The sequence below is a fragment of the Crinia signifera genome, chromosome 2, assembly GCF_055691185.1.
Source record: "Crinia signifera chromosome 2, ASM5569118v1, whole genome shotgun sequence".
In the NCBI taxonomy this organism is placed as follows: domain Eukaryota; kingdom Metazoa; phylum Chordata; class Amphibia; order Anura; family Myobatrachidae; genus Crinia; species Crinia signifera.
Genome location: NC_139218.1, coordinates 271131931 through 271157678, shown reverse-complemented (window position 1 = coordinate 271157678; position 25748 = coordinate 271131931). Strand labels below are relative to the sequence as shown.

General features: G+C 45.6%; 1 protein-coding gene across 4 annotated transcripts in view; it reads right to left on the bottom strand.

Moving 5' to 3' along the window:
• Window positions 1-25748, bottom strand: part of GGACT (gamma-glutamylamine cyclotransferase) — a 54607-nt gene that overhangs the window by 28432 nt on the left and 427 nt on the right. For 2 of the 4 annotated variants that reach the window (XR_014469717.1, XM_083168627.1), the window contains exon 2: window positions 8372-8499. The exons of 1 other annotated variant lie outside the window; for it this stretch is intronic. The gene's annotated coding sequence lies outside the window, so the exon portion shown is untranslated. Of the gene's footprint in view, window positions 1-4548; window positions 8054-8371; window positions 8500-25748 lie in introns of those variants that run through there. One more of the 4 variants, XR_014469716.1, reaches the window with a different exon arrangement.

The window sequence follows — 25748 nt, the reverse complement described above, 5'->3', positions numbered from 1 at the left end:
ACTGAACCTGGGCTAGCCCTGCTTTTTCTAGTGGAGGTCATAAAAAAGGGCCAGGGAGAGGAATACCACCGGGGTACTGCACAAAGGAGGATCCTGGTTCAATTATGGGGGGGGGGGGGGGAAGAGGTAATCCACAGTAAAGTACAGCGCAGGACTGGGAAGGAGCACGGCTAGGTGACATAGGGATGGGCTAGGCGACGTAGACTGCATGCACAGCATACTCCTTTAACAAAAGCAACAAAAAATAGCTAATGGAAGAATAAGAACAAATGCATCCATGATATATACTTACATTTTATGTAGGACAAAAAAAAAATATTAGTACCTTTTATTTAAGGAGGAGAATAAAAATATTAATATTGTCCATTTGACCACGGTCTCATTGTCAGTAAACTTAAGCGGCAACAGCCATGTTATATTATTGGAACGCAATATTATCCTTTAAATGTTTAAATATGTGACAACGGTGACCTCTTCTGTAATCTCCTGTTACATTACATACTATCTGCCACAATCTTCATACTATCGCTAATCTTCAAACCATCAAATCTTAATTCTTGTACACAGCTCTTGTTTCTTAAAGTTTCCTGAGCTACAGAGTATACAAGCGGCATTACTGAATAGTTACATGTCTAGCCGGGTTGCTGCGGCGGATGGGCAGTCAGAGGCAGGATCCCCACGGCGGATGGGAAGCACTACTAGTTCCAATCCGGTGCAGGGACCCTGCCGCTGACTGCCCATCTGCTGCAGGGACCCCACTGTCTCCCCATCGCTGCACGTCCCTGCTACAGCGCTGCTGCTGGGAGGATCCACCTGCCTCAACCTGTGCTGGCACCATTTACACCGGCCTCTACCCAAGTCCTAGCCATGTTCAACCCAGGTCAGGACCTGGGTAGAAGTCCCGTGTAAATAGACGCAGGTTGATCCATTTACACTGCCACTGACCCGGGTTTTTGCGGTGGTGTAAAAGGGGTATAACTCTACCTTGTGGTGTAGGTGAATAAATGCCCTGTATTAGGGATATAGAGAGTAAAGTATTAAAAACTTATTGATAGTAAATATGTGAAGAAAAGAAAATATGGTACTTGTTTCCTAGCACGGCGCCCGTCGTGGGTGATCGCATACCTTAAGTTGAGGTAACTTAAGGTATGCGATGGATGGGACCGACGCGATATTTGGCTATTTTTAGCCTTTATTGCCGAAATGAGAAAATCGCGTTGATCGCGTCCATCGCATGCCATTATAATGGCACGCGATGCGACCGATGCGATTTTACATGGGGAACAATGTTAAATGGGCCAATGGCCCCGATTTTTTATTGTATATGCACCCGGATGGGTAATGTGTATGTTAAATGTCCCCCCATTGTTAATGGCAACCCACGATTATTGCCAACCCGAAGCATGGCGAGTGGCGGCGGTACGCGTCCTCCAACCTTTTCATACCCCCACTATCCACATTGGCGTGGATTTGATTTTATATAGTGTGGCGAGCGCACGCGTAATACCTGTGAAGTAATGCGCGTCCGATCGCCACGCTTTGGGCTCGGTGTATCGCTGCGCTCGCCACACTATACAAAATCAACTCCTTGCCGACGTGGATAGTGGGGGTATGAAAAGGTCAGAGGACACGTACCGCTGCGCTCGCCACGCTTCGGGTTGGCGTTGATCATGGGATGGCGTTAACAATGGGGCCAATGTAAAATCGGATCTCAGGGACCATTTTACATTGATTCCAATGTAAAAAATCGCGTCAACGCGATTTTTTGGGTCCCGATGGTTGCAATTAAAATCGCTGGTGCAGTGCTAGTAAACAAGTACCGAAAATATATAGGTGCAAAGAAAGAAGTAGCTAGATCAAAACATTTTAAAGATTAAAATGGTCTCTGTATGCCATTGTCAGAATGTTTTAATTATTAGTATATAAAGAGACAAGGTAGACCCTGCTTTTGTCTTAACAGAGTTTTTCTTTATTAATGACTGTACATTGATTTCTGTTAGAACAAGCATTGATGTCAAGCTTCTATTTTTGTGCTTGCTCTGTCAACAATAATATATCTGAATCTTTATTGTACATTGTAATACATGGTGTTTCAATAAAACATTATTAAAAAAAAAATTCTTTCTTCTTTTGGTATTTATCTGATACTGTATTTGAAAATCAGCTGATAGCACTTTGCAATAGCGGGGTAACAACTATAGGACACCCCCACTTGGTCACTACAGACCCATCCATTTCTGCAAAACCATATATAATATTTTGGTGTGGGTTCGCCTTACTGTTTGACCACAGTTTGGTCATGCCTGCTTTAGACAATTCAGCCGTGGCAATCAATGAACATACTGTACTAAAACAAATTAGTTTATATTATTTTACATTTCAGGCAAACTCCCTTGTCCTATAAGTCAAGGGTCTGCTCATTTGGTTATGTACTTTGTAAAGTGCTGAGGAACCTTTATGTTGCCAAATAAAATTGAAAATACTACTTGGCAATCGCCACAACTCCTCCAAAACCGTTTGATTCTAAAGCTAAAGCCGTGTACACGCAGCAGCGATATTGTCTGTAATTACTGGCAATATGGTCGCCGGGCATGTGTGTATTGCCTATCCTGGCTTGCAGGAGGGAGGGGAATAGCCAAATACCCCCCCCCCCCCCCCCCCCTCTCCTGGTCCTGATCAGCACACAGAAAGAGCTGCTGTACCTGCCGCAAGTCCAGCAGCTCTCTGTGTGCACAGATTGGGAGGTGGAGCCTCCATCTTGTCATGCCAATTCGGCCCACCTGGCCATCAACCCCTCTGGCATTTGCAAGAAGTGCCAGATGGCCAGTCCGGTCCTGGCTCCGTCACATACCAGCCACTCTCTTTCATAGTTCACACCAGTGACGCATTTATGCCTACAGGCTGCAGGAGTGCAGTACCCCCATTAGACTCCACCATCTTCCCGTAGGAAATACTATCTGTCAATTGTACATCAAAAAGCACTTTTAATGGGAAGTTACTCCTCTGATTTTGTATCAGTCTTTTTGGGGCCTGCAGCCAATGCAGTCACTAGAATATGGTATTTTTGCACCAGTCCTGGTGACTACCAGATTGGCATTTATACTAGTATTAGCCTATGAGAAGGTAACTACGTCTAATTAAAGCAGCTTGGAGAGTATCTCTTAAAATGTGTGAACTAAATATATTACTGCAAAAAGAGATAATTTCACCTCTATATTCAGGGTACTACCTCCTTCATCGTATGCGTATCAAGAAGGTAGCACTCCGAAACAGTTGTGGGACAAAGGTGTGGGGGGGGGGGGGATATAGGCTGTTGGCATATAGCACTCCCAGGGAACGGTAAGTATTCACCCCAATATGTCTTGAAGGATTGCCTTTGGACTATTATACAACTTGTGGCTAATTGTATTTTTTTTCTCCATACATTTTTTGACACCTTTATTGAAATGGTGGTATTCCATACTTGCCTACTTTTGAAAACTAGTTTCAGGGAGATTATAGTTGGCAATAGAATTTGCGCAGCGCCCCATTAAGGTGGCGTGCAGTGCTCCACCCAAAGGGTGTGGCTAGTTTCATATATGGAGAGATTGTAAAAAGAGATTGTGAATGTGGTACCTAGAAGCGTGGGTGTGTACTGCTACATCTGAGAGGAATATTTGGTACTTGTTACCTAGAACGGCGCCCATCGCGGGCATTGCATGTACATCGCATGCCATTCTAATGGCATGCGATGCAACCGATGCGATGCCCGCGATTTCACATAGAAATTAATGGTAAAAGGTAAATCGCGTCGGTGGCATCGCATGCGACCAAAAAAACACATGCGATGCGACCGACGCGATTACCGCGATTTACATAGGGAACAATGTTAAATGGCCCAATTGACCCAATTTTACATAGGGAACAACGTTAAATGGCCCAATTGACCCGATTTTACATAGGGAACAATGTTAAATGGCCCAATTGACCCGATTTTACATAGGGAACAATGTTAAATGGCCCACAGACCCCAAATAGCCACCCTGAAGTGTGAAATGGCCCCCCCAATTGTTAACGCCACCCCACGATCAACGTGAACCCGAAGCGTGGCGAGGGGCGGTGGTACGCGTCCTCCGACCTTTTCATACCCCCACTATCCACGTCGGCGTGGAGTTGAGAATAGAAAGTGTGGCGAGCGCAGCGAGCCCGAAGCGTGCCCCGCGAGGGGACGCGGATATCTGTGAAGCCTGCGAGGGGATGCGGATACCTGTGAAGCCCGCGAGGGGACGCGTGCCGCCGCCCCACGCGGGCTCGCTGCGCTCGCCACGCTTCAGGTTGACATTGATCGTGGGGTGGCGTTAACAATTGGGGGGCCATTTCACACTTCAGGGTGGCTATTTGCGGTCTGTGGGCCATTTAACATTGTTCCCTATGTAAAATCGGGTCAATTGGGCCATTTAACATTGTTCCCTATGTAAAATCGCTGTAATAGCGTCGGTCGCATCGCATGCGATTTTTTGGCCGCATGCGATGCGACTGATTCGATTTTTTTCCTTGCGATGCCTAGGATCAAAATCGTCGGTGTCGTTCTAGGTAACAAGTACCGAATATTTTTAAAATTACTTATATCCAAATGTAGATGATCCCCAAAGTAGTTAATAAGAACTACTATACTTGGTAAAGTTTTGGGAAATGGCTGTGCAATGGAATGTAAATGTATCTATCTATCATTCCTATTTTCCTCAAAAATTAAACAGTGTAATGTGGGCTAGGTGAAATGAGGGAGATTGCGGCGGTTTCAGGGAGTCTCCTGCAGAATGCAGGAGGGTAGGCAGCTATGTGGTATTCAGAGTAGGAAAGAAAAGGGTTTGTCACTTAGTGGTGCACCAATTGTTAGAAACACAAATATTTAAAATATACCTTTTATTTGGTTCTACATTAAAAAAAATCCTGCGAAATATGACAAAACATTAAACATAGACACGAGTGAATACAGTGCGATTTTAAAATGGCACGTGCGGGGTCACCACGTAGCAGCCTCCTTCTATTAATTGTTTCCTGTTATTCCAGGTGGCACCTTATACTTGTTCCTTCTACACAGAATCCGATTATATTAATTAAAGTAAATGTGAGAGGAAAGGTGCATTTACCCTTGGGTTGTAGTTATTAACAGTGGTCTGTGTGTGATAAAATTATGTATATTAATAAATCCTACAGACCCAAATGTCTGCTTTACTGGATGAAATGAGTTTGTATAATTATATCAGTATATGTCAGTTTAGAAGTTTGTATATCAGTTAGTCCACAAATGAGTCAAAATGTTGCTATTTTATGCTTCCTGTAAGTAAGCATCCTAGTCAGTGATTCTGTATCTGGCAAATTACAGTGACCCTGTTGTTACCCAATAAATATTGGTCTCCTGTTATTATAGCACTAATGGCCCTTTATGATACAGGGACTTATGGTAATACTGGTCATTAGTTCTGCATATTTTGGGAACTGGAATGCTTGTACAACCAGTCACACTCTATATGATTCGCTCATAGGCGAATCTAGGGGGTAGTCCGGGGGTGCACAGGACCACCCATTAGCCCATTTTGTAGCTGAGGGATGGGGCTTTCCAACGAGCCCAGCCCCGTGTCTCTAGCCCCCTGGGGACCGGAGATACTGCCAGGCAAAGCTGGAACGTTTTCCCTATAGGATAATATGGGACCCAAAGGCGTAACTACCATAGGTGCAAGGGGTGCAGCTGCTATGGGGCCCAGAGCTGAAGGGGGCCCATCTTTACTGTCTAAGTATATGTTTTACATACATTTATCACCATCAGTTGCTAAATAGGGGCCCTTACAAAATTTTGCTATGGGGCCCACGATTATCTAGGTACGCCTTTGATGGGACCCGCTAATTCCGACCCCCACCCAGTTCAACGGCTGCCAGTTCCCCCTTCGGCATCACTGAAGCTCGAGGTTGATCTCAGTCGAACCCAAATCGCTGGGCCTTCAATCTGATACCAGGCTGGATCCATATGGGGTAATTGGTTCCAGGGATATTGAGGTTAAACCATTTTTTTAATGTCTTAAATGTAATTTCATGACAGTTTATGTTCTTTGAGGGCAGATTTCTCTGGAACCAAAATCATTCAAAGCCAACTTAAAAGTTCTTCAATATGATACTGGTCTCATGTAAATGGGTCAGTTGGTTCCGAAGATATAGCTGGTTGGTTAAAGGGGGGTAGGGAGAGGGGAGTGGTTGTCTCTCCCCCTCACACCAGAAAATGCAGGTACTAGGCTGGTGTATAAGGTGTCAGCCTGGGAATGTCCCTGCATGATCCTGGGACCATATTCCCAGGTAAATCCCTGCATTTTCTGTTGTAAAAGGGGTATTATTTCAAACAGCCGTGACCTGCAGTGCTCTGAATACAGCCGGGCAGCCCCCTGCTCTCTGCCCAGCTGTCAATGACTGTCACCCCTGCAGCTTCGCTCCAATTCTTCTCCCCGCTTTCACCTCAGCCCGCCCCCCCCTTTAATCATGTGGTGCTGGCGCCCGGCATGCTCCCCGACGTCAAGCACAACAACAGCGCGCACAATATTTCGAATGTCCACTCGGCTAGAGGGGACACCAGGAGGGGAGTGGGAGTGTGCTCTGCGCTGCGCTCTTCTCCTCTCCCCATAGAAGCAGCTGTACCGCTCTCCATCTCTCCCTGCAGCAGCAGCAGCGAAGGCTCATATAAAATTTACAGTAAGTGGCACTTTTGGGGGCATTGCTTAAGGGACACTACAAGTGGCGGTATGTGGGGGCATTACGCATAATGTGTGGCTTAATGTGTAAGGGGTATTACGGTGTGCAGCATCATGTGTAAGCGGCATTATGTGTGCAGCATCATGTGTAAGGGACATTATGTGTGCAGCATCATGTGTAATGGGTACTATGGTGTGCGGCATCATGTGTATTGGGTACTTTGGTGTGCAGCATCATGTGTAATGGGTACTATGGTGCCATCAAGCAAGAACCCCCTAGTAATGAGCACGTAGGTAAGCAGCACTTACGTGGCAAATATGTAATGGGTTTGTTATATAGTATGTAATGGGCATCATGATGTGTGGCACAATGTGTAATGGGCATTATGGTGTGTGGCCTTATGTGTAATTGGCATTACGGCGTGTGGCTTTATGTGTAATGGGTATTACGGAGTTTGCTAAAATGTGCATTACTGTGTATTGTCTAAAGTGTAATACCACACCCCTTTTTGTGATGTCACGCCTCCTTCCCATGAGGCCTCACCCCCTTTTTGCAGCGCGGCTACGCCGCGCAAAGGTCCCCCTGCTGCTATGTCTAGATCTGGGACCACCCATTACCATAATTCTAGATTCGCCTATGGATTCGCTGCAACCTCTTAATCTCCTTGTGTGGATTGGTGTTTCAGACTAGCATGCTAGGAGCTACTCCGCAACTGGGACGAATTTACACCACTGCTTTACAGAATCGCTGTTTTACATTTCCTGCTTGCCATGAGCACACTGAGAAGTGCGGCTGGCTTAGTAAGTTTACCTCCAGCTCTTAAAAGCTGAGTTAATAACAGTGAAACCTTCTGTACACAGGCCTTAACAAGCCACTGGACACACAGGAATAGCTAGATCTATGCAATTAGAATAGAGAATTAACATGAATAAGAGAAGAAAACCATGTAAGCTTAAGCTTACTCCTAAATATCCTAGAACACATCTCTTTGCCATAATTGTGTAGGGCTATAGCAGAAACGGTACAGTGTACATTTTTTGTATCCCACATACTGTAGTGTTTGCCGATCACCTCTAATAACGCACACCTCCATTATAAGTAAATGTACCATAAAACCATAATCTTACATTGTAACATTAACACATACATTTTCAGTTTAATTAACTTAAGCAAAATGCAATTCTTCCTCATGCATATGGACGCAGAGCGGCAGTAATAATGTTTGCATATGAAAGTCTCTCTTCTTTACATTTGGATTTTCTCTTGAGAAAATAGTGTTTAGCTTTGGCTCAGTGACCACATGTACCATAGTTCCATATTCATTCCTTAGAAGTTTCTTACAAGGAAGCAGATGAAAAAACAAAAAACACTGAACTTTAAACTTGATGGTCTGTCGAATGAAGTTATTTCTAGGCTCACTGTTCCCTTCATTTTAACATTTAACCATTTAATGCCTAGGCACACTCGCTGCATTGCAATACAGTGTACAACCATGGATCCCAAGTGGGAAGGGTTAATGTGAGCCAACGTGCAAAAACACACTCAGGGAGATGTATCCTGTTGGTTCTTTAAAGCTTTCATTTTGCTATGTACTATTTTTTTTTTTGTCACAGACAAGAGTTTCCTGCTTTAAATGACCCTTATGAAACCTTACCGGGTCTCTCAAAAGTTAACGGCAAGCCACCTTTCCTAGTTGCAGTCAGGGAATGAGGCCTGGCTTTGAAATCGGAGGGTTATGGTCCCTTCCCAGCGGTGGCTCACTCAGAAATGATGAACTCCAGTCTGTAAAAACAAACAAGAGCATCACAGAGTAAATTGCTCGTAGACTTCTAAAAAAATTTACTCTTTTGATGGTATTTTTAACACATAAATGAAAAGAGATTTCTAAAAAGTGTAATCCCTTTAACATTTTTTTCTTTAAACCATGAAATGGAAGTTGTTGAACAATTGCATAGTGCACCACAGGAAATACTTAAAAAGAAATTATCATTAAAAGGACACATTGCTCTTGTTTAATGTATGGCATAGCAGTCATATTGAGCTGGATACACCATTTTGTAAAGGTAAATATGAACAATCCATTATATGTAAATATCACCCATTTTGCCAAAGCTCATTTTTTATTTAGTTACAATAATAATAAAAAAAAATCTTCCCATTTATAAATATAGTTCTATTAAGATAGTAAGCCACATATAGACAGAGTAGCTTGCTAAAGTTTGGTAAAGGACAAAACGTTTGTAGGCTTTCATGTAAAAGTATAATTTAACTGATATTACAGGAATAAAATGACAACAATTTCAACGGTCAGTGCTTTTGGGGGGCAATTAATGTTTTATTATCATGTTTTCATACTCTCTACCAGGCATTCCCAACAACGGTCCTCAAGGCACACCAAAAGTGCAGGTTTTGTAGATGTCCAGGCTTGAGCACAGGTGACTTAATTAGTATCTCAGGGATTCTGATTAAACAATCTGTGCTGAAGCCTGGATATCACGAAAACCTGCACTGTTGGTGTGCCTTGAGGACCGTGGTTGGGAATGCCTGCTCTACACATTATGGGAAAATAGGGTCAAAATCTTTTAAATTTATGTATAGCATATGAATACATTCTCTTCAGCGAAGAGGCACAGTAGCAAAGATTGAAGACCCACATCATATCTTGCGAACAGAAAAAATGCTATCATCAGGGATGCAGTTATTATGAATGGAAAGAGATCTCTAACGCTGGGCAAATATTATTTTCAGACCAACAGGCAAACAGCCTGTAACCATCAGATACTGTATCGTGGCCATTCACTGAGAGATATTTCATAGGGTATTGGCACAATATCTGGATTCCTCCCCTGTGAAGGAACAAGGGAAATAGGAAATGTTGGTAGGTTGACCATGCAGGGCCCGGCTCTACCATTAGGCAGCTGTCTAGGGTGCCGGGATCTGGAGGGCGCCACCAAGTCTGCCTATCAAAAAAAATCAAGGCTGTCTATGAGGATCCTTGTTGTACTTAATGTAGATGGCTGCTGTGGAACTTCTAAGACCTCACCTCAATACTTTCCCTTGAGCCATACTTCCCTACCATTGCTGCCCCCTCCTCCTTGTACTCTGTTGTGGGTGACAAAGGGAGGTCTCCAGGGAAAGTAGGGGACTTTCCCACCTTTCTGGGATGGGGCTGGGAGGACCACCCGATTTTTGGGAGCCTCCCTGCCATTCTGGAATGTTAAGCAATTATGTCTTAAGGGGTTGGAACTGGGTATTGGTGGCAGTATGAGGGGGGTGGGGTTCAGTAGGCTGAAGTTTTGCCTAGGGTGCTGAGAAGCCTTATGCCGGCCCTGTGACCATGGCAGCTCATACACTGACAGATGATCAGATTAGTTGGGCATGTTGGAAGATTTCTCATGACGGACTATCCGATCACCGTTCTCACACCCATAAATAATTATCAGTCTGATCTACCATCATATAGATTAGGCCAATAATTATAAAATGTATGCCCAGCATATGATCACTTTCCCAATTTACCCAATTGCCAGGAGAGCATGCAGTCACTAGTTTGGGCCAAGTGAAAAGAACTAGAACAGCATATAATGCAGTGCCGTCTTTTCCATTGAGCTTAATGGGCAAAGTTGCCCAAGGATTCTAGGGACCCACCCCAATGGGGAAGATGGCACTGCCTCGGGGAGCTGCTGAATCTGCAGCGGGGTCTGGACAGCGGGGGCTGGAAGCTTATAGCACTATTTGGCGGGGTGGGAAAGAAGCGCTGCTGAATTTGAAAAGACTGGCCGGACGCTGATTGTCTAAATTCTCTCAGCCAATCAGCGTCCGGACAGTCTTTTCAAACTCAGAAGTGCTTCCCGCTCACCCCGAAAACAATACAAGGGACCCCCAGTTCTTTGTCCCTAATATTTTTGGAACCAGGACCAGTCCAAGAGATCGGGACTGGTTTAAAGAATATGGGGGACCCCTACGCCCCCCCCCCCATATTTTTTGGAATCAGAGCCGGCTCAATGAGCCCAGGGTTGGTTATGTTCGGGAGGGGGGACCCCACAATATTTTTTTCAAATACTTTACATTTTTATGGTTAAAACCATGCACAAATCTCACTCTTTTGTGCATGACTGTCAAATTCACCAGTCTGCACTTGGTCTATTTGTTTTGCGATATTTGGTAACGTTTACCAAAAATTGCACCCTATTACATTTTTTAATTCAATTTGCAACATCTGGTTGCAAATTGAAGTGTGCACATTATTTTGTATGCAAAATGTGCAAATTAAATCGCAACTCGCACCCTATTAAATGTGCTAATTCACAGCCTCATTTAGATTTTTTTTTTTTTTACTTAAATGCAAGTACAATGACCAATTTTGTCCTACTTGTGTCCTAACAGTCATGGCTGATGGCAGGGTTCTTAGCTGGGTTCATTAACATATACAAAGAGAACGAGTGCCTCTGTAGAACCACCAGCAAGGATTTCAGCAACAAACAAATAAGAAATGTGGCATATCAACAAATGGTGGATTATGCCAAGGCCCAAAATAGCAGTGCCAACATCAAGACAATAAATAAGAAGATCATAACTACTGTACAGTGTTTTTGAAAGAGCACTAGAAGTATAACGGGTTCTGGAGATGGGGCAGATGACATATGGAAACCAAAGATCTGGTACTACGACCTGCTTCTCTTTACTCTAGACCAAGACCCTGAAGAGGAGGCGCTAAATTCCATGAAGGAGCCATTGCCAGTGAAACAGATGGGTGAGGCGGTTCGAGAGAGTCCATTACTGGTAAGCACTTTATTTTTTCCAGCAACAGTATAATTTTCATGCCATGCAAGTGTTCATTTATTTTTTTCCTCTATGCTACCCCTTGCACAGCTGTTCCGCCGACCTGAGGGAGAGTTCTACTGTTAAACAAGCATCCCTTTGCATTCTCAAAGCACCTGGAGGAGGATGTTTCCTAGGAGGGCACCGACAGCACCAACAGAGGTCAAGCAACTTTTAAGTGTTGCAGAGGAGCTGCTTAATAAACTGAGGCAGACTGATTAATTTGATGACTTTGTGAACATTGTTGCCCACCACAAGTGTAGAACATTGTTGCCCACCACAAGTGTAGAATGTCTGAGACCCAACAAGGAAATTTTAAGCGCATTATATAGCGTAATGTCGCATGTCAGCAGTAAGATACTGACTGAGCATTATGACTTTATGCCATACACAAGGCTCAATCCCCCTACAATGGCAACGAGCACCGTATTCACCAACATTGCCAGCCACTTATGTTCATCCATTTTTACTTCTTACGCTTCCCTGTGTCTTTCCGGCATGTGCCAGCCAACCCCTCACCCAAACCACCAGCTCATCGAGTGGACTGTTCTCAGCTATACGGCGTTCAGAAGACACTCCTGATCGGGACCCCACTTTTCAAAAGTTGTGAATATTTTTTTAAATTAGCATTTTTTTTTTTAAATGCAAGTTGTTTGAAAACTGTTGGGACCTGTTCATAAGCCATTGATCTGGTACCATGAACATCTTTTATTCCAGTGACTGCTGCAACAAGACATGTACTTAGTGTTCTTCAAAAAACACTGTTCGGAATGTTATGCACCTTCTACTTGGCCCCAAATCATGTTGGCAGTGCGATTTCAGGCCTGAGTGTAACCCACTATTTGGAGGATATTTCATACAGTACTTTATGTTGCTAAAGTCCTTGTAGACTCCAGAGGCACTCTGCTCTTTGTATATTTCAATGAACCCAGATTTTCCAATTTGTTAATTTATATATAAAAGGAAAAATAAAAATGTTCTGTCGTTCGTTTTTCCAGTGAAAAGGTAAAGGTAAGGGTTCCTGGGTGAACTCCTGGGTGGCCAAATGGGTACCCTAGCACACAATATTACATTACCAACACTTGTGCAGGATTTCCCACTCCACATTGATGTGGAAGGTGGATAACCACAAGGTTTCAACAAGTCAAGTTGCAGACCACATCAATGGGTAATGTGAGAATCGGCACAGGTTTGGATCTTTAGGTCGACCAAACTAATGTCTTCATTCATTGGGTCATTAGGCCAACACAAGGAGTAGGTCGCCAGGTTGACATGGGTTTCTCATGTTTTGTTTTTCTTGACTGTTGACAGTCAACATGGACAGCAGAAGAGTGCACCATGTCCCCTTCACATGGCTCGCCATGCTTCGGGTCCGGTGCTTTGCTATGCTTGGTACACTATTATAATCTCCCTCCAGGCCGTAGTGGATGGTAGGACATGTGCCTGTTGGCACATGTCGGCTCAACAAAAAGGTGAAAACCCCATGCCGACCTTTTGACTGTCAACCTTCCCATTGTCAGCCTAATGCTAGTACCAATCTTTTGACCCTGTCGACCTTAGCCATGTCAATCATATCCACGTGTCCATCTAAGGCCAGTGGACCCAATGTATGTCAACCTTAATAGTGTCGACCCAACCACCATATACCAGCCAAATACAAAGCAAAATAGCAATGTTACAATGGTCAGCAGGTATAACCTAAACAAACTAGCCACAGAGCATTAAAATGGCCCCTGTCCTTTTATTCCCCTCCAGAAGGACTGCCCACAACCCATGTTTGCTGGTCTCTGATGAAAACAGTACACGGACTAATATATTGCTGAGAGATATGAAGCCAAAATTGCTGAGCAATCAAATTGCCCCGTGTGTACACAACATAAGAGTAAATATTTTTCTGCTGCTAAGCATTAATTATGACTGCCACCTCCCAACTTTTGTTTGTTCATAATCGGGATCTGCTGTGTTGAAAGTGTGGCTGGTCCGAAAAAGGGTGGGGCAACGGTCTAAGTGGGCATGGTCTCAGGAAGGGGGGGTCTGGACCCCTATTTCCATCACCTTGGGGACATTACCAGCGCTATTTTAATTTACCAATCTGTACTGAAGCCTGGATATCACTAAAGCCTGCACTGTTGGTGTGCCTTGCGAACGGAGATTGAGAATGCCTGTTCTAAAGCGGTGTACACATGGTGCAGTATATTGTTCAGTGTCCCATTTTCATCAGTGACCAGAGATGGTTGCTGATGACAAGGAAATGATTGGTGGAGCCACAGGGGGAAATAGCTGGCTCCTGCGACCATTAGGGGCTGAAAATGGGAGTGCACACCCGGCGATTTATCGCTGCAGCACAAACAAATCGCTGGCAATATGGTTACTCAGCGACCATATTGCCAGCGATACGTGCTTAATATCACCCCCCGTGTGTACACAGCGTTAGAGATACTTACTGACTCATCTACAGTTTTCATCCTCACCAATATTTCCGGTAACCAGATGGCTGATAGACCCTGTCTAGGTCAACAGGTCAATATGTCCACAAGGTTGACACAAACAAAAGGCCATCAGGGATATAGTGGACACATGAGAAAGCCAACTTTTGGGAACGCTTGTATTTAATAAACATACATTACCACCCACATGGACTGGGTACGGTAAAGTGAGCCAAGTGCAGCGATAGTGGAGCATTGCATCTGCCTGGAAGCATGGCAGGTGAAGCAGCACACTAATTGTGTGCGTGTGTGTGTGTGTGTGTGTGCGCGCGCAGGGGTTGACATTGACACCAATTTTTCTTCAACTTGTTTCAGCCCTGTGTATGTGAACCTTTTGGTGTCAATCTAATATGCCACACCTTCATTCAGCTGTTTCTACACAGAAACACATTATTTCTGTTGTTTTCTTACTACCAATTATCTTTATTCTATGGGGGAAATCATATAAACCATGGGGTGTACTCATTAACAGTTATGGCTAACCTTGCCACTCCAGCTGTTGTTGAACTATCCATCCCAGCACGCCCTGCTACAGTTTTACTATTTAGCCATGCTGAAGCTGATGCAGGGCATGCTGGGATGTATAATTCAACAACAGTTGGAGTGTCAAGGTTAGCTATCTCTGCTTTATACTGTAACTAATTGGTTGCACTGCCTGATTCTAATAGCTGTGGTAACCATGCCCAGTAATCCCCAGACCAGGCATTTACCTCATAGCAAACTTGCATTCCATGCTCCCCTGCATTTAACATGCTGGGAAACGTTTCAATTTGACATTTTGCACAGAATCAGTGAGTTTTTGTGTGTGGAAAAGGTTGATTGATTGAACAGCTATTCAGAACGTGGAACAATTAATTAGCTGCAAGCCAAACCCGAAGCAAACTGAATTTCCCCCTATAGCTAATGCTTGCCATACACTAGAGCCTTGATGGCTAACCTTGACACTCCAGCTGTTGTTGAACTACACATCCCAGCATGCTCTGCAGAGTAAGCATGGCTAAAATAGCAAAACTGAAGCAGAGCATGCTGGGATGTGTAGTTTAAAAACATCTGAAGTGACAAGGTTAGCCATCAAGGGACTAGACTAGACCAACTTTCGTCCAACTAGTTGGTTGGATGAAATAAAAATCTAGTGCTGGATGGGAACAAAATGTAATTTGTAATTCAGTAATTTGCTCCCTATGGGGCAGATGTATTAACCAGCATTAAGTGCAAAAATGCACTTAACGCTGGTTAACTGGGGGGGATTACGTCTGTCCCTAATGTATTACTAGCGCACCTAACGTGCGCTAGTGACAGCCCGCCGAGTTACGCTCGGCGGGGCTGTCCCTGCAATCCCCCCCAGGGATTAACGGCCGGGGCGATGTATTAACAGCCTTCAAGGCGTTAATTCGCCCCGGCCGCTTCGCCAGCTCAGGGCTAGCGTTGTCCTATCCCCCACTATGGGGACAACGCTAGCCCTGCGTCTGGCTTGGGCTGCGCTGGAGATCTCGCAGTTTTTGCGAGATCTCGCGCATGCCCAGTGCGGCCGGCCGGGGGACAGGAGATAGCGCATCAGTATTAACTGATGCGCTATCTCCAGAAAGGGACATCGCCGGAGGGGGGAGTTAACGCTCCCCCGCTTCGGCAGACAAGATGTTAATACATCTTGTCGATGTCCCTTCCTGCTTCGCCTCGTTATTGAGGCGAAGCAGGAAGTATCATAGCGGCGCGATAAGCGCTGCTATGATACATCTGCCCCAATATCTGGAAACTGACAAAAGCTGTCGGTCAGACAAGTTACTGTACTTGAATCCGTTTGATTTAAACAATTTTGCTGAATGTTTTTGTCAAATTTTCCTGGGTTTGTAAGCAAATTGCTTATTGTCCTTTGCCTCCATACAGTACCAGCTTTTCAGTCCAACCAACCAGTTGGATTAAAGTTGGTGAAGTGCATGGCCAGCATATTATATAATAGTAAATGGACTGGTTATATGCTGGGCCACTAATGAGCATTTGTATTCTAGGCACAACCCAAAAGTAGTACTGTATAGCATAAAACAGGGCTGGGCAACACCGGCCCTCCAGATGTTAGTGAACTACACATCCCTGGATGCTTTGCATTAGTTTTGCTATGTGGCCATGCTGAAACTGATGCAAGGCATGCTGGGATGTGTAGTTCATCAACATCTGGAGGGCCGGTGTTGCCCAGCCCTGGCATAAAAGAATGGGATTGGGTCAGGGACATGGACTTGTGAAGAGCTCCAAAATTGGGGTGGGCTTATTCGGCTGGGTACACACCTAAAGATTTATGTGTCTAATCTTTTTGGTGGTGGAAACAAAAATCTGGAAATTTATGGGAGCAACAATCAAAGGATTGCCCTGAAACGCTGGAAAACATACAATAGTAGACAAATTGGCTTAATTAATTTGGTTTAACAATTTCATCCAAGCTATTGTTTTTAGTCTGTTTGGGAGCGAATGGTTAATAGTAATTTGCGTATTTATATTTCTAGGTTTTTGTTCCCACTAGACACATAAATATTTAAGTGTGTATTCAGCCTAAAGATTGGAGAATATATGGAGACAGTGTACAACTGTGCACCAGGGAATTGTAGGTAAGTTAATGCACGTGAGAGGTGTAGCATTTATTTTCTTGTCAAATGCTACCTTACAGAATTTTCTTATACTCGTTTCACACCAGCCTAAATTCCCGGGTTGGGTCCGGGAACAACCCGGACCTAGCTCTGGTGTGAAAGGTTCCAGGGACAAATTCCCGGGTTAATTTGCCGGCAATTCAACCCTGCTAGGTAGCAGGGTTGCTCCCGGGTCCTTCCAGGGTTACTGGCTGGTGTGAAAGGTGCAGGGACATGTCCCTGCTTCCCGTGTTGCCTCTGCTAGTGCTGATTTGCTAGCAGGGCAACTTCCTGTTGTGGTGAACACTCACAGACACGCCCAGAGACAGCATACAGCATGCAGGGAGACACTGTGCATGTTCTGTGGCACCACAGACCCCAGAAGTGCGTTTTATCCCCCTGAAAGCCTGCAATGTGTGCCATGTCTTGGACAAATGAGGAGGTGAGGGAGCTCTTAATCATTAGAGGGGAAGATGCTTTTATATGCCTTTTAATTTGTTTTATACAAGTAAACAAAGGCTGAAACACTACAAATGTTGGTACTTATGTAATATCTGGACTCCCGTTTTTCTTATGAGACCGCGTCCCCTCGCCGCACTATAGAAAATCAACTCCATGCGTAGTTGGATAGTAGGGGTATGAAAAAATGGGGTGCATTTAACATGGGAGTCCAGATAATACATAAGTACCCAAATGTTTTGTGTCTTAATTAATAATAATCAATAATCTAATGTGAGCCTAAAAAAGGCCATTTTCAATGCTATTCTCATAGAAAAGCAGGGTCATCCCGGGTTCAGTGTAAAAGGTGCTGACCCGGGTTGTCTCTGCTTCAAAAGCATGTGTGAATGGGTCCCAACCCGGGAATGTCCCTGCATGTCCCTGGAATTTAATTCCCGGGTTTGTCTCTGCATTTCTGGTGTGAAAGAGGTATAAGTAAACACTATAACATGGCATTCCTTATGCAGATACAGCTGCAGTCATATACAGAATCAAGACATGGCAATTATTTTAATCAGCAGAAGCTGATGACATCACTTTGCGAATAAGAGGCATGTTAATAGAAAAAGTTGCACAAAAAGAAGCACGGTGCTCACGCATTGGCCCTTATTCAGATCTGATTGCAGTACAAATTTGTTTGGAAAATGGGCAAAACCATGTGCACTGCACGGGGGGGGGCAGATTTAACATGTGCAGAGAGAGTTATATTTGGGTGGGGTGTGTAGAAACTGAAATTTAAATTGCAGTGTAAAAATAATGCAGCCAGTATTTACCCTGCACAGAAACGAAATAACACACGGGGCGTGGCTTGGCCGAGCATGTGAGAGGTAGCAGACTCTCTGAGCTCTCCGTCCATCCGCTTGCAAAATCCTTATTCCTGCACTGGAATATTCACCAGCACCTGCCTACACCCTGCCTGAACACCCCCTGCCATCAGCCGTCCGTTTGCCGCCCGAATTATTCACATACCTGCCCCTGGAACGCTGCGTAAACTTGGACACGATCCGGGGCTGGAGAGGACCCGCCGCCATTTTGGTGACCTGGGAGCGCGGGCTAGCTGGCTTGAGCAGCCCCTGTACGGTCCTGCCATCACCCGACTCTCCCCTGCAGCAGCACCCGACACGGAAGGTGAGCCCCGCGGCGCTGAGCTGGACTCCGGCTCCCGTCCCCCCGCTCACGTGTAATTGGAGCGGCTGGCTGGACGCGGGGTACTCGCGCCTTCCACCCGACCACCCAGCGGGAGGCAGCGATCCCCCATTGGCTGCAATCACCTGCCTGGAAGTCCTGCTCGCCGCGCACGGAGCCTCCGGAGCTCCTGTAACATATAGCGGGGGTGAGTGCACTGAGACCTGGCTGCTGGGCCTGCCGCCATCCTTTCCCCCTGCCTCAGGCCTCCACTTTTGTCTTTCTGGCTACTGAGCCTGCTGCCATCCTCTCCCCCTGCCTCAGGCCTCCATTTCTTCTTACAGTGCCGGACTATATATATCCTGACTGTACTGCCCAGATAAGGGCTCTATCTCTAAGTGCCCCGCAGCCAGCTCATAAATCCAGAGCGTGTCCCCCCCCCCTCAGCATAACAGCATCTCCTTGCAGTCTGGAAGCCTCTGAAGCTACTCCTAGGCTGGTCTCCCTACCCTTGGTCCCCCCTGCAACTCACATCAGGCCTGGGATTTGCCTTGGTAAAAGACAAGGCTGCTCAGCATGGGGAAAACGAATGCAGCGTCTGCTGCAGCTAAGCTGGAAAAGTTTGCGCGTGGAACCCAGCCTTCATCCTCCACGCAGTCCTCCCAGACCTCTCCCTCCCCTTCGCCCCCTCAGTCAGAGGTCGACGCACCTGACGCTGAAAGCTCAATTCAGTCTACTCAACAGATCCTCTTAGCTATAACGGCGTCCGAACAGAGAGTCACTGGTGAGATTGGCCAGGTGCGCTCGGATATTTCCCTGCTTCGACATGATATGCAAAAAATAAGAGAGAGGGTGGGAGAGGCGGAACACCGTATATCCGACCTGGAGGACACAACTAATCCCCTTAAATCTGCAGTTGCCGACCTTACCACCCAGATGTCAGAGGTCAAATCTAAATTGTCGGACATGGAGGGGCGCCTGCGCCGGAACAATGTCCGTTTTGTTGGCCTCCCTGAGCGGGCGGAGGGATCCTCCCCAGAGAAGTTCCTGGAGGGGTGGCTCCTAAACCTGTTTCCTGGCGGTGAATTCAGCCAGCATTTTGCTGTGGAAAGGGCCCATCGCATCCCTGTTAGGGCTCCCCCGCCGGGTGCCCCCCCGCGTACATTTATTGCTCGCTTCCTCCACTATAGAGACAGAGACGCTGTCCTCCGCCTGGCCCGTCTACAGGGCCCTTTGAAGTGTGACAACCAAGTTGTGGCAGCATATCCAGATTTTGCAGCGGACGTTCAAAAAACTCGTGCCCAATTTCTTCAGATCAAAAGAAAACTTCGGGAGCAGCAAATCCAGTATTCAATGCTCTTCCAGGCACGATTGAGGGTGGTGGTTGACGGCAACTCCCACTTCTTCAACACCCCTCGGGATGCTGAACAATGGCTGGATTGCAGGCCGCGGGGCCCACCCTGATGCTACCCACGTGAGCATGATGGTTCTACTGTTGCATCCAGGAGAATATTTGGCCCTTTGGCAAAATGTTGTTTCTCTTGTTTATTTCCCTTAGGTCCGGGGGTAATCCATGCGTTTCTATTTTCAGGCTGCAATGTGTTTGTGCGGTTTAATGTGCAGGAAATGTGTTTTTTTTTTTTTTTGAATGGAGCTCAATGCTGGGAAATAGTTATCTGTCTATAGGCGACTACTGGTCTATACCTCTGGGTATACAAAGTTTAGCTATAGTTGGGTAACCCCTTCTTTCCTTTTGGTTGTTCGGGATCCAAAGTATATCTAATGTTAGATAGGTATACCGGGTGGGGGGTAATGTTGCGGGTTTTTCTTTTTTATTCTCTAACTATGTTTTTGTTTAAAGTTAAGTTGGTGCTGACTGTGTTTTTTGACAGGAATGACTATATTATAATGTGCAAACTAACCTACTGTACTAGCGTAGAGTCAACTCCCCGCTGGCTGCTGCTGCCAAGTCCCACCTCAACAGGAAACAGATTACATGTATCTACGTATGTCCCCCTTCCCTATGTAACCTCCTCCCTCGCCTCTGATTCTCCTCTGTCCATCTCTATGCCCTTCTCTATCGGTTCCAACTATGGCTCATACCCATAACCTAGCGGGGCTCCGCATACTCGGCTGGAATGTCCGTGGCCTCAACGACCGTGTTAAGCGCTCCCTGGTCCTTGCAGAGATTAAAAAGAATAGGGCGGATATAGCATGTCTCTCAGAGACTCACCTGGTTGGCACAAGAACTATGTCACTTAAGAAACCTTGGGTGGGCCACATGTTCCATTCCACCTTTTCTAACAATGCTAGGGGTGTGGCGATTCTAATCAAAAAAACCATAGGCTTCCACCTTACACATCACCAAATAGATCAACATGGCAGATATGTTTTTCTGAGGGCCCACGTCAACCACGTTCTCCTCAACATACTTGCCATCTACGTTCCCCCCCCCCCTATAGCAATGACGTACTTAGAAGGGCAGTATCCTTCCTGGCTTCCTTCCCATCTGTGCCGACTGTCAGTATTGGGGACTTTAATAATATTTTAGATAATACCCTAGACAGATGGACGGGCGCAACTAATCCCACTCCTTCACCTATTCCCTCTCCCACGCCATTTGCTAAACTGATCAACGAACTTAACTTAATAGACATCTGGCGACTTAGACACCCACATCAGAAGCAGTTCTCCTGCTACTCTGCTGGCCATCGCTCTTTTTCCAGAATAGATCTTACGCTGATCTCTCCAGACCTTATACATAAAACTAATCTAGTTGACTATCTACAGAGCGGGATATCGGATCATTCCCCCATGGTGATAGTTTTGGACCTGATGCCCTCCAGGGGTGCCAGTACCTGGAAGCTAAACCCCTTCTGGCTCACCTTGATGGCTGACAGTGATGCGCTACTCGGGGAGTGGTCAGATTTTCAGGAACATAATGCGTCATGTACGGACCCCCACATCCGTCACGACACGTTCAAGACCGTTATCAGGGGTTCCCTCATAAAACGCATAGCTAACATTAAAAAAGCCAGCAGGGAGGAGGAGTCAAAATTAGAACTTGCATGCTCTCAACACGAGGCCACATACCTGAGCTCGGGTCTGTTGGAGGATGGAGTGAGATGGGATGGAGCGCGCAGGCTCTGGACGGACTACCTACTTGACAAGTCTAAGCGTGGGCTCCTGTTCTCTGCACATGCTAGATATGCCCAGTCAGATGCGGGAGGCGGCTACTTGGCGTATCTCGCCCGAGACGAAAGATCAACTAATTCTGTCCAAAAGATATGCGACTCTGGGGGAGTGGAATACCATACCACCCCTGAAATTGCTCAAACCTTCTTATCATTCTACTCCTCGTTGTACACGTCCCGGGCGACCTACACCTCTGGCCAACTGGAGCAGTATCTATCAGGGATAAACATACCCACTCTCTCCCGACAGTCTGTAGACCTCTTGGAAGCAGATATCACTACTTTAGAGATTGAGACCGCAATTGCCTCCTTCCCTAACAAGAAAGCCCCCGGTAGTGATGGCATACCGATTGAGGTGTATAAAAAGCATAAAGATTATTTTGTCCCTTATTTACTCCAGCTATACACTGACCTCAGAAGGGTTGGGGGCCTCCCCCCTTCCATGTCAGAGGCAGTTATAGTTGTAATTCCAAAGCCTGGAAAGGACCCCTCCCTCCCGGACTCGTACCGTCCCATCTCGCTCCTCTCAACCGATGTTAAAATACTAGCAAAAATCCTTGCTACCAGACTGAATGCAGTGGTCACTTCCGTTATACACGAGGACCAGTCAGGCTTTATGCCTGGCCGCTCCACTACCCGTAACCTCAGGCGACTCTTCTGTCATTTACAGCGAGATACAAACTGTGGGTCGGGGGCAGTGGTAGTGTCGCTTGACGCTGCCAAGGCCTTCGACTCTGTGGAATGGAGCTACCTATGGGAGGTCCTACGCTCCTTTGCCTTTGGCCCTAATTTTATCAGTTGGATAAGGCTACTATACTCCTCCCCGATGGCCCGTATTTCGGTTAACGGCTATGTGACCCATGCATTCCCACTTGGCAGAGGGACTAGACAGGGGTGCCCCCTCTCCCCTGCCCTATTTGCCCTGGCGATAGAGCCCTTGGCTATTGTTCTCCGCACCACCCCGGCTGTCCGCGGCGTCTCTATAGGTAATAGGGAGGATGTCGTCGCTCTTTATGCTGACGACACTCTCCTTTTCCTTGATGACGCCGGAGCTTCCCTTGAGGCGGTCCTGCGAATTGTTGAGAGATTCGGCTCATTCTCTGGCCTTCTCATAAACTGGGGTAAGTCAAGCATTATGCCTCTTTCAGGTGTAATTCCGAGTGAATTGATACCCTCCTCCCCTCTGCAATGGGTCCTCAAATTTAAATACCTGGGAGTATGGATAACCCCTAAAGTGACGGAGTTTGTACCACTCAACATAGACACCATTACTACTCAGTTTAAGGGGCGGGTTCGCCAGTGGAAGAAACTTCCTCTTATTGTCATGGGCCGCGTCAACTTAATAAAAATGACGATACTTCCCAAGTACCTGTATCTGCTCCAGCACTCCCCAGTATACATCCCTAAGCATGTCTTTACGGCCATAAATAGCTTAATATCATCCTTTATTTGGGGGAGCAAGCCGCCTAGAATAGCCCTTAGGACACTGGTCAAGCCCAGAGTTGATGGGGGGCTGGGTCTTCCCAACCTCCAGGCCTACTATCTAGCAGCCCAACTGATGCATCTATCAGATTGGATCTTGGGACGCTGCGGTTCCACCTTTGAGTGCTCCTATGCCGAGTGTGTGGGGTCCCGCCTTCCCCCCACGCAATTTCTTCTCTCTTTCCCTTTCAGTCCTACTCTCTCTCCTCTCTTCAGACAGGCGCTGCTGGTGTGGCGTCAAACCCATAAATTATGGAACTGGAGGGGCATGGACTCGGAGACCCCCCTATGGTACAATAAGACATTCCCAGAGTTTAGGCAGCTATCTAGGGACGGCTTCTGGCTCAGTGTGGGTCTTACATCAATCTCCCAGCTGTTCCTGGCTGGGTCCCTTAAATCATTCCAGCAGCTGGCAGAGGAGCATCAGCTGTCAAACAGGCTCTTCTACCGATTTCTACAACTCCGACATGCTGCCAGGGCTCAATTTCCTAACTCCCCTCCCTCCACTTCCGACTCTCCGATTAAAATACTATTAAAAAACCTAAACACCAAGGGTCAGATATCTACTATATATAATAATCTTAGCAGACAGATAGATATTGATAGCCTGGACTCCCTTAGGGGTAAATGGGAGCCTAACATTGGAACCCTAGATGCAGAGCAGTGGAGTCAGATTTTGGAATCGGTCAAGCACACCACCCCATGTCTTAAATACCAGCAGATCTCTTTCTATATTCTTCATAGAGCCTATCGCTCTCCAGTTTCCATGCACAGAGCGGGACTCAGATCAGACGACAGCTGCCCCAGATGTGCCTCACCCGGTGCAGACTTCTGGCACATGTTATGGCTCTGCCCACAGGTGTACAGCTTTTGGGAGGCTGTTTGGATTGATATAATCACTACTGAACCATCAGTCCCTCCCATCGCTCCTAAATACTGTATGTTTGCTCTTGACCTAGAGGAATCACTCTCACCTCCAATCTATAAATATGTCCTATGCTTAACAACTCTGGCCAAGGTTCTCATTGCCAGGAAATGGTTTGACCCTACATTCCCAAATATATACAACTGGAGGGCTCTCGTGAACGAGGTTTCGGGGCATGAGAGATTCACCTTCAAAGCCAGGGGTTCACTCACTTCTTACTATAACAAATGGAGCAGATGGACCTCCTCTAGATTTGCCACAGCCGTCGACATCAGGCCCAACATCCCTAATCCTTGACTCCAGCTATGGGGGAGCCTATATTTATATATATCTATGTTAATATGTATATCTGCAAGTGTACTTACCTCTGTATGTCACGATACATGTAGACCATCCGCATTTACTTATTGGACTGGGCCTCACCACCACAATAGGGTCGTTCCTAAAACACTAATGCTGTATGCCTCCGTCTCAGACAGCACCATGAACTGAACTTAGTCCTTTATTGTCACAGTCGGTTTTTTTTTTTTTTTTCTTCTCTCTCTTTCTCTCTCTCCTTTCTTTTCTCTTTTTGTGTAGGGGGATGGGGGGTGGGTGTAGTGTTAAGTTAGCTAGTTAAGTTCTTGTTAAACTGTTAAAATGAAAATTTCTACATGTGTGCTGTTTCCTATGTATAAAGCATAGATTTATCCATACGTGTACCCAGATACATATCTGATCTCAAAGGACTGACAGAGACTACACCAAGTTATATACGAAAAAGCTTTATTATAGCTTGTATTTCTCTGCCTTGCAAACCATCTGTAAACACTGTTTGGTTGTTATACCGAAACTGTACATGTTTTATGCTTTCTAACAATTTGTACAATAAAAAAATCACTCAATTTAAAAAAAAAAAGAAACGAAATAACACACAAATCTAACTCTCTCTGCACATGTAACATCTGCCCCACCTGCAGTGCACATGGTTTTGCCCATTTTTCCAAACAAATTTGTACTGCAATCAGATCTAAATAAAGGCCATTATGTGTAACATGACTTTTAGCACACGGAGGATAGATTTATGTGGAAGCATCTGTAGGTCTGTGAACTGATCATGGATTCTATGGGGTATATTAATGTGAGCAGGGAGGGGGGTTTTATGGTGAGGATGTCTTGTTTTCAGCGAGGATCACCGAAAACCAAGCCATCCTCACCATTTAAGCTCCTTGCCCTACTCTATGTTCCCCCGAATGGCGAGGTTAGCACCTAATGCAGCGAGCCCACTACATAAAGCCGTGAGCCTCGCCATTTCGATGGCCGCATTCGCTGTTTCTACTTAGATTTTTAGAAACAGTGAGGTGGAAACGGCGAGTGCAGGGGATGTGTTGAATACTGAGGGCGGGCTATGATGGCGAGCAATAGGCATTACTCACCAAAACCGCACTGAATATACCCCTATGTGTTTTCACCCAAATACTAGAACATTTGATGGGCACAAAAAAAACCCTGTCTTTAACTGAATAGCCCAAAGCAAAAAAAAAAGCTCTATACTACTCCTGTTTTTTTTTTTTTACACCCGTTAAAATATTTGGGGCTAATTCAATACCTCCACAGAGAAACAAGGCTCATTATTATTTATATTAACTAATTGGAAACGTGTGTTTTTGTGGGAATAATAGGATTCAACGCTAACCTCTGAGGTTAATGAGGTTAGCATAGATTTAATTAGTAGCAACACTTTAATAAGAAATGCAGATGATGATAAAAGGGACCCAAGATACTGCAAACAACACAGTTTAGTTTAATCAGTTACTAAAATGATCTCTGCCCTGGGAGAGCACAGGCTACGCATCCAGCCATTCCTATCTATAAATAATAAAATAATAATAATAATAATAATGAC